Genomic DNA, 9,698 nt, shown 5'->3' with positions numbered 1-9,698 from the left:
CATGTTCTTTGAAAAGTTATTTGAAAATCATGTGTGAAAAGACTAACAGAGGTTATAGCATTAAACATGAGCAGAAAGCAACGGTTCATTGTCCTTCAGCTTGCAAGATGTATACTTGCTTTCAAGGGGAGCACTAATATTGTCATCTTTAACTGAATGAAATCACAGATACTTTTACATGTGGATTTTATTATATGAATTGGTTTATAAGCCTACTATTTAACATGATTATATGAATTATGAACTGTGATTTTATTTCTTTTATAATCTCTGTAGAGCTTGCCATTATTTTTACATGTCTATGTCTGGTGTTAGGAACCTTTGAAATTGTGCCAGAAAAATTTATTGTCCTATTTCTGGCATTCTGGGACTCTGTAGTTCTGTTTGGTTTCCAACCAGAACAAAGCTTATTAGCAGATCCAGTTCTTGGTACTTTGCTGAAAACAATTTAATATGTAAATTTAATACTTCATTAAAGTTAGCTCTTGTGACAATCAGGAGTAGGAAATGCATTTAATGTAGGTAATGTTCTATCTACCATTTTGAGCAGTTATCAAAAGCAAAATATATGTACTAATTAGAACTTTCCTTCTCATTGCTTATCTCCTCCAGCTTGACTAATAAGAAAGCACTAAAATGCAGTCAGGTTGAACAGAAATTCCTGCACTTGTCTGAGCTCTGTACGCATGCACACAGCACCCTGAAAGGGAGGCTTGCTGCAGTAAGAACAGCACATTCTTGTTTGCCCCTTGAATTGTATTTACTTGGTTCCAAATTCCATTTTTCTTAATCAAGTAAAAATCCTCTTAAGGTCAACAGGAGTTTCATGCAAATTACTTTGTAATTTGGCCCTCATTTGGTTGGGTTAGCTCCCACTTTGCCCAGTAGGCACAACCACATTAAAAAGGCTACTGGAAAGAATTCTTTATTATATTTAGCTTTGAGGAAATAGATGTCAATAAAATTTAAGGATGTACTTATGTGTTTATTAAAGAGGAGTAATCCTGTTGAATCAGAACCCTAATTTGTTTAAAGAGCAAACTGCTCCAGAAAGCAAAAATAATATAGCCAACTTAGGTATTAGTACAGCTCAAATATTTTCAGTAAGAATAATCATGTTTTCATTTGGAGACTGCAGAAAATTGATTTAGTATGTTTTTTTACAGAACATTGAGTTATTGTTTATACAGTCATTTTTCTAACTATAAACATATATTACTCAATATAACCATGAAAAGAGTCAGAAGCTTGAAGTCATGCCCATCAGGGAAGGGAATGTACTTTTATGTGTGTAATAACTGTTTCTAAATCTTCATACACAGTTTGAAGCGTAAGTTATCTCAAATAGGGACAAAACCATCTTTCTGCTTTTCGTGACATGTTCACATCAGGATGCTTCTGGTTTGCTCACGAGATCTTAATGATAGAATAAAAGCATGCACTTCATTTTTTTATACTCACTTCCTGATTCATTGTGCCACCAAAATAACCCAAAATTTAACCATGTTCCTAAACATCGTGTCAGAGATTACAGTACTCAAATGAAGATGAGACGGCCATTCCTGGCATCAATTTAAAATTGATGGCTTTTCAAGTATAGAAAAGTTCATGCTCTAGGGTATCAATCAAAAGGTTTAAGACACTAAGATTTTTTTTTTATTTAAAGCTTTTAACATTTTTCCAAAGAACAATAACCATTAAATTAATAATAATAATAGTAATGATTGTAATAATAAATAATAAACAATAGTAATATAGCAATAGCAACAGTAACAGCAACAATGACAGTAATGGCAATAGCAAGTAATAGGAATAATAGTATTAGTAATAATAATAATAATTAATCAAAAGCAAAGGTCTTAATCACAACAAGCATACCTTATGGAATGGAAAAGTTGATCTCAGCTTCTTCTGATGATTGTATGCAACTGTTAAAAGATTTTTTTATTTTTTTATATTTTTATATTCACTTGAAATGATATCTTTTGACCTGATGGATTGTATATTTCTTTTTGAGGTAATAATTTAACAGGAAGAGTCAGATGCAAAGGACTTCATGAAAGTCCTGCAGCATTCAAATGCCCGACATGATAAAATACCAAAAAGCTCAGGGAGTAAGAGGTAACTGTAAGAATACAGGCATCTGACACTCCAAATATTACAGTTGTATCAGGACATCAAAAGAAGCATATACTATTATGTATAAAAAATTAAATCAAAGCTATAATGTATTCAGTGCTGTTGTGGCAGAGTACATTTCTGTAGAAAGTACTCTGCAGAAAGTACTTGCAGAGTATAATGTAACTCGGTGCTGTTGTTGCAGAGTACATTTCTGAAGCACATCTTTCCAAAATATGTCCTTAAAGTCACCTCACTTAAGAAGTTCCAACCTTTTTGTGTGCTCTGAAACTATTAAAATGTCACAGATTAAATACAATTTATTTGGTTAATCCATTTTTAAGCCTGTCAGTTTCCAATTTGTATCTATCTGCCTCGTGGCTTCAGGCCTCAAATCTGCCTACCTCACCAGTTCCCTCTACAAGGGCTCTAAGAATCCCTTGTAATCTAAAAAATTTTCTCCAGCTCTTTTCCCACTCCCAGTCCTAACTGCAACTTACAATAAAATAAGACAAGAAAATAGTCTGCAGTTGTGGCAATCAGACATGTCAGTTAAGAGTAAAGTGCAGGTCTGATGTAGTTTTTACTACATATATGCTCACAGAAGGAAGCTATTAATTACATGTGTATTTTTTGCATTGCTTTTTAAAAAAAAGTTTCTATTTTTTTCCCTTTTTTTTTACATGAAAGCTGAATTATGCAGGACACTAAAAAACATGTGTTCATTACTATGTAGTTGTCATTTATGAAATCCCAGCATGCACTAATTCCATTCAAAATGCAGAGGAAATAGAGTAGCAGAGTCCGGGCCTTGAGACACACGATCCATTGTTGACTCGATTCAGTTGTGGTTTACACTAACACCACTGGCTGCAGGATTTTCAGCTGAGGATGGGGTGTAAGGGCACTGCAGCAATTCAAGCAACAACATCAGCTTCATTCCACCAGTGGCAGTAGGGTAGCTTTGCAGCTGGAGAGCAGAGCCATAGCGAGGAGTGCCTGGACTTTGTCCCTAACAGCTCGAGGTTGCTTTAATCACTGAGGTGCCCACGGGGCACAAGGAAGTGGTCTGAAGTGTAGCTGTGCTCTTGAAGAATCCCCTGTGGTGTACAGCAATGAGCACAGAATAGCTAACTGAAACAGAGTAGAGCACAGTACCACAGTTTTAGCCTGAGCAATGCAGTATACAGCAGCACCTTATCCCAAACTGCATGGAGTAACAGTGCAGTCATAAAACTGGTGAGGTATCAGCACAGGCCTCAAGACCACAGTCAATAGTGGAATGGCCAGTGGAGTTTGTGATCTTAAAGCTATCTATGTACCTTCATTTGTTGCAATCATATCTACATTTGCAATCTAAACAATGGTTCTGTTTCAGCATTTAAAATTTCCCAGCATCCAAATGAGTTAAACTACATGGACTCACTAGCTGGAGAAGTCCAAAAGGGTCTACTTTAAGAGAATGCTGAACATACTTTGGAAGGTTAAATAAAAAAACTCAAGTAAACACAAAATAGCAACATCAAGCTTCTCTTAACCAGACAGAAGTTTCCTAAGGATGTAGGGGCCCATATATTTATTCAGAAAACCAAACTGGATTACTAGGCTACATATATTGCTAACATACATGTGCTACAAATGTTACCATGGGAAAACTCTTCTTGAAGGTAAAACATTCTTAGGCTGTGAGACCAAAACATTTTAGAATAAGCTAATTACTGATTGTTCACTGTCTGTATATAGAGGGACTGAAAATGCTAAATGCTAAATTCTGAAGATATACTGTCCTATTGGAGTGGTTATGCAGAATCAGATTAAGCACCAGTTCCACTGATAATGAAGGATTTTGAAGGGAATTTATTTAAGAGTTTTAAATACTCTGTAGGGGGCAGTTTTGAACCAGATTAATGAAAATTTTAAGCTGACTGATTCAAATTTATGGTTTTATACTCAGTTTTATTACCCTCATCAGGTACATGGGCATCATTTCTTCTTGTAGGTAGATCTTGGCTCTGAAGCAAACAGGTAGCTGCATGTAACATCATATAACATCACATAACATCACAAGCTGATAGACTTAGTCAATCAGTTCAGTAATGGTACCTAACAATACTTCTTGTCATTATTATACTTTTGATCTAAGCAGTGATTAGAACTTCATGGAAGAGGCCTGCACAAAAAACAGCTCTACAACAGGGCCCAAAGACAGAAGTCTGGGATCCCCTTCTTAATTCTGGTTCAGCTCTGAATCAGGACTGGCTTTTGTGGTGACTTTAAAATGTTTATGAACATTCTGGAAAAGAAAAAGAAACAAGCTTCTTGGAGACATTGGTATTGGCTGCAGCATTTCAAAAAGCCTTTAAAGCTAGTATTGTCATGATTTGGGTTTATTTTAAATGAGTACTATGCCAGACCATGGAAAAAGATGCTAGTCCACTTAAATCATTGAAGATTTAAATCAGCTTCTCTCCAGCAACATACCACTTAGAAGTATGAAAACCAGGAGTGGACCATAACTGTATGTCATCTGAAACCAAAAAAGAAGACATCCTTTCAGCAGAGGAACAGTCATTGCTATAAGGATTTAAGTAGATATGGCTCTAGAGTGCAAACTGAAGAGAAGCTCAGTCACTGAGTCTTTTTCCACTTGGAGAGGAAGGTGCAGCCTAGGTCTCAATGAAGAAAACAAAGCTGTAGATACAGGTGACCTTTGAAAACCGTAGCAGGGCATTTCTAGTATAGTCAATGACTCTGCATTGACTGCCACTATTGTGCTTTCAATGAACTTACTTGAAGCCATGATTAGCAGCTAAAGCTGTTACTTAGCTGATATTGTAACTAGCTAATAATGTAAGGCAGAAAGATTCACTCTGAACACTGGCAGAAGCTAAAAGGATTAATTTCCCAATGTCAAAACTAAGAATGAATGTCTGGCAGATGATCAGACCCAGCAGCTCTGATTGTGCTGCCTGGAAAGGTGGTGGGATACCTTGTTTGTCCTCCCCTGGCCTAAAAGCCTTGCCAATTCTGTTTAGATTTGAATTTTTTTTAAAATTGATGCACTGTGTCTGGCTGGGAGGGAGCCGATTTCCTTCACAGCAGCTCATATGCTGCTGCTCTTTGGATTCTGTTACCAAAACAGCACTGGTAACACAGCGATGCTTTGGCTATTGCTGAATAGCAATAGCATTGACACTTGCAGTGTCAAGGCTTTCTCCATACTCTGCTCCCTTAGTGAGCAGGCTGGAGGTAGGCGAGAAGCTGGGAGGGGAAACAGCCAGGACAGCAGACCCAGATTGGCCAAAGGGGTGTTCTGTACCATTTAACATCATGCTCGGCAATAAAATCAGGGTAGCAGAATAAGAAGGTGGGGGGTTTGACTTTCCAGGGTAGACAACTGCTTGAGGACTGGCTGGGCATTAGTTTGCTTGTGAGAGGCTTTATTTCCCTTGCATAACTTTTTTCTTTCCTTCACGTATTAAACTCTCTTTTACACAGTCCATAAGCTTTCTTACTTTTACTCTTCCTAGTGTCTCCCCCATCCCACTGAGGGGGAGTGAGCAGGAAGCTGTATGGATGCTTTCTTGCTGCCCAGGGTCAACCCACCACGACTGGAAAACCCCCAACATTTACAGGCTACATCCAACAATGCAGGGTGAGCTGAGGACACACGGCTTCTGCAAAGAAACGTCCACTTCAGGGTACTCTGAGGCACCTTCTTCCACATCTGTGCACCTGCTGCCACTTGTGTAGCCACAGCAGTAACACCTCTGAGCAGGGCAGTGGAGACCTTGTGAGAAAGGCAATACGAACAGAGCAAGTATTCTCTGTTCCTCACACCTCTCGGCATGGGACAAGCGATGACAGGCACCACCTAAGAAAGGACACTGGAAAAGAAAACTACCAGGAGCGAGGGCACTGTTACAATAGCAAATACAGAGCACTGCTTCACTCCAAGTAAGTTCAACAGTTGCCTACGGGAAGCAGAGAGCAGACACCTCCTGTGACCCTCAGGCGACTCAAGCGCCCGCCGCCGGGAAAACACATCCAGCTCGGCGTCTGTCAGCACCTACTTCATTGGCAGAGGCTGAACATCAGCGTCACGAAGCTGCTGCGAACCTCACAGGACAGCCTGACCCTCCTGTTCCTACGTTTTGGTGTTAAAAACTCTCTTTTTCCTGCAAATCAGTATCGAAGACAGCCACAGCAACGGCTCGGCCTCCCCAGCCCGGCGGAGCAGAGCTGACCCCCTCCAACACCCACCCGCTTTCCGTTGCCTCGGGGCGGCCGGTAAGGCAGGCGCCGGGAGCTGAGGCTGGCCTTTGTCGCCGTCCTGCCCAGCGGCGGGCCATCAAGTTCGCTTCCCGGGCCGCTGGCATTCGCCTTCGCGGGCTTCAAAACAGGGCTGGGCTTCAGAAAGAGCGTCTGACCCACCCACTCCGTGCTCCGCAGCGTCGGAGTCTTTGTGTGGGAACCAGTTTGTCTTTCTAGCTAAGGCTTTGCAAAGCATAGGATCTCCGTGGGATGCCTTCAGACAGAAACAGCTAAAAACGGACTGAAGAAAATTCAGAATCTTGTTCTGATAGGTCCTAGGACAGGCTACGTGGTGGGTGATGCTCCTGGTTTTGTTTTGCTTGTTTTCTTGTCCTTTTATGGACTTTCTGTGGTCATTGTGGAAGTTTCTGGGGTCAGTAAATTGTGTGATAGTATGAATTTTCGGTGGAAACCTTGTGAGCAGAACTGGAGATTCAGTTGGAAAGGCAGAACTTATGTTCTTTGTAATGGTAAATATCTGAAAATATTTACATAAAGTTAACAAACTTTACAAGAAAAGTATTTAAAGAACATTCTCTCTTCCTTCAGGGAAGAGGCCTGTATGGAAAGCCTCCATTTCAAGTCTCTAACTTCCTTTTTTCTTTTAATATTACTTGTTTTAATATTATTTAGTCTTGAATTTCAGCATGTCAGTTACCAAAACTAGTTTTAGAGGCCTTGATTTTTTTTGGAGACCTTTTAATCTTTAAACATCAGCAACAAGCTTGAAGAAATTTGAGACTGACTTGATAAACTGTAATGAGATCATACAACTGTTTTCTCCATCTGGATGAATAAGTTGGTGGATGACTTCTGTAATTGTGCATGATTCATCTCTCTTTTAAAAGAAGCCTTGTTGGCTCTGCTACTCTTACTGTGGCACTTTTGCTTTGCTTTTTGCTAATTAACTTGCATGTTTTTGAAGTAGAGATGTTGCTATCAGAATATTATTTTAAGAGGCAAATAACAAAATTGGTAATGTTTTCTTAAGCTTCTACATTGTGTTCTTTAACACTTCAGTTGTCTCTTTTAAACCTAGGGCTAGGAAATGTTGTAGCTATCTTATTTGTGTATTAAAGCAGTGATAATCTTTGTGCAGCAGTGCCAAGTGAGTGGAAAGGACAGCTCTGTGCTAAGGTAATGCAGCCTTTGGAAAGTGCTGTGAAATAGTTTGATGGTTAAAGCATGGGAAGGAAAGGAAGAGACTTCTGGAAGGAGGACTTACCATGAACAGTAGGATTAGTGTTAGGTGTGTGGAGTGGCAGGTAAGGAGGAAGTAGGAGAGTTTGAAGCAGTTGAAAATTTGTGTAGTCATGTCAAAAAGGAGAAGCAGGATAGAGGAACTCCATAGGACTCAGAACACTTCTGAGGCACTCCACAGAAACCGTAGAAAGTTTTCCATCTCTTAACGAAGGATGGTTACTCGACTAAACTGTGAATCTGAATCTTGTGGCCCTAATCTCTTAATATCTCTTTGGGGAAGGGTTTTGGTAGTATTACTGACCTGCAGAGCAGCGCACATAAAGCCTGTCAGCATCATGGTTCATGTAAAATTATATGTATGATGACACTTGTCAAACCTGTTTCTCTTTCAGGTACTTGCCAGGTATTTTAAACATATGTAGTAATAGCACTATGAATGTGTTATTGACAAAGGTCGGTGTCACCAATGGCTCATGGATAACGTATACCCAAAAGATCCGCCAGCACTTTTGCTGCAGAGGTTCTTTAACTATGGCCTGAAGGAAAGCAGCACACAGGCCCTGTGAGCATTTCTGTCTGTCTGTAACAAGAGCTACTGTTGCTCCCAGCAGCTGTGGAAACAAGCTACGTTTGGGAACCTTGTGCTAAGTTTGCAAACTTCTTAATTGGCTATTTGACATAGCTTTCATACTGTTTTTCAATAAAGATACATAATATGTGTTTCTGTAGAAATAGTTGTGAAGAAAGTCATTGCATAGATATTTCTGTAGAAATATTTGTGAAGAAAGTATCTGCATATATCCACTGCCAGTACCTGTCATGCAAAAACTCGCCTGTAACTACAAAGTGACAACTGTATGAAATTCTTAGTGTTATGTTGTGTACTTGAAGAATAAAAATACTGCTGCTGTTTCACTGAGTTGAGTTGCTGTAGTAGTGATTCTTTTGAGAATTTACTCAAGAGTCCAAGGGGTAACTGTGCCTTTTCTGTAGCTCACCCCTTTGTGCTAGTAGTTTGGTGGCAGCAGAGCTAATTTGTTTGTCTATTCTAGCTTCATTTGTCGTAATTTCAGGTATGGATTTCTTATTTTTAAGCATTGGTTTTAAAATCATAGGGCCTTTAGCTCTGGATTCTGAAGTCGTTGACTTTCTTAGAAGGTGAAGAGGTTACCATACCACAATAGCATTTGTGCTAGTGAGCAGTGTGTATCCTTTATTTTGTTAATTTGTTCTGACAGCCACAGACAATTTGGAAACAAATTTGGATTGAGATTAGGTTTCTTTATATTTCATTTTTTTTGCCAGAGGTTACTTAATAAACAAGATAATAACTACTCTCATTTCTGCCTAACTAGACCAGTGCTTTATTAAATCTGACTGTTTCATTCCAGAGTTAAAAAGGTTTGAGCCCTAATTGGGAGTGAGCATTAGTTTACTGTGCAAGTGGCTAATAATTGTAATATTTTAATTCACTGAGTAAAAACTTGTAAATTAAATGACTGGAGGGAAATTCTGCCATCCTAAGGTTCAAAAGTTGATTCTAAGCTGTCAGTTGATTCCAAGCTTCAGCTGATTCCAACCAGTTGCTGACAGGAAGTTGTTAGGCCTTTTTGTTTCAGGAACCTAGATCCAGATCATCAAGGTATTGCTGTTCATGGGTTGCAGATTTGTGTAGGGTAAGGTGAGCTACTTTTGCACCTTTGGAACTGCTTTAGAGCCATTTGATATGCTGGTGACTGTTCTGTGCATTGTGTGTAGGGAAGACTTGCCAGTGTAGCACTTTCTTAGAGCAGGTGAAATCTCTTTGAAACTGATTATTTGACCTTGAAACTGATTGTAGGAAGGAAAAACAATAGTGCTCTTGTGGCTGAGAGCATGAGAAGGAAGTATATTTATGGGAGATGAAGTTTCTCATGAATAGTGGGGTATTAATGCTGGATGTCTGGAATGACAGATGAAAACCACATTGAGTTATGCTTATGAGCAGCAGATGAAATAATCAGAAATCAGTTTCTTAATCCTGTTTAATAATTTTTTAAATTGTTTTTCTGCTGGAGGATTTT

Source organism: Pezoporus wallicus, unplaced genomic scaffold, assembly GCF_028554395.1.
Source record: "Pezoporus wallicus isolate ANWC-B61680 ecotype Strahan unplaced genomic scaffold, APGP_CSIRO_Pwel_v1 contig_1181, whole genome shotgun sequence".
NCBI lineage: Eukaryota > Metazoa > Chordata > Aves > Psittaciformes > Psittacidae > Pezoporus > Pezoporus wallicus.
The sequence above is the reverse complement of the archived record's forward strand: the minus strand, read 5'-3'. Positions refer to the sequence as shown.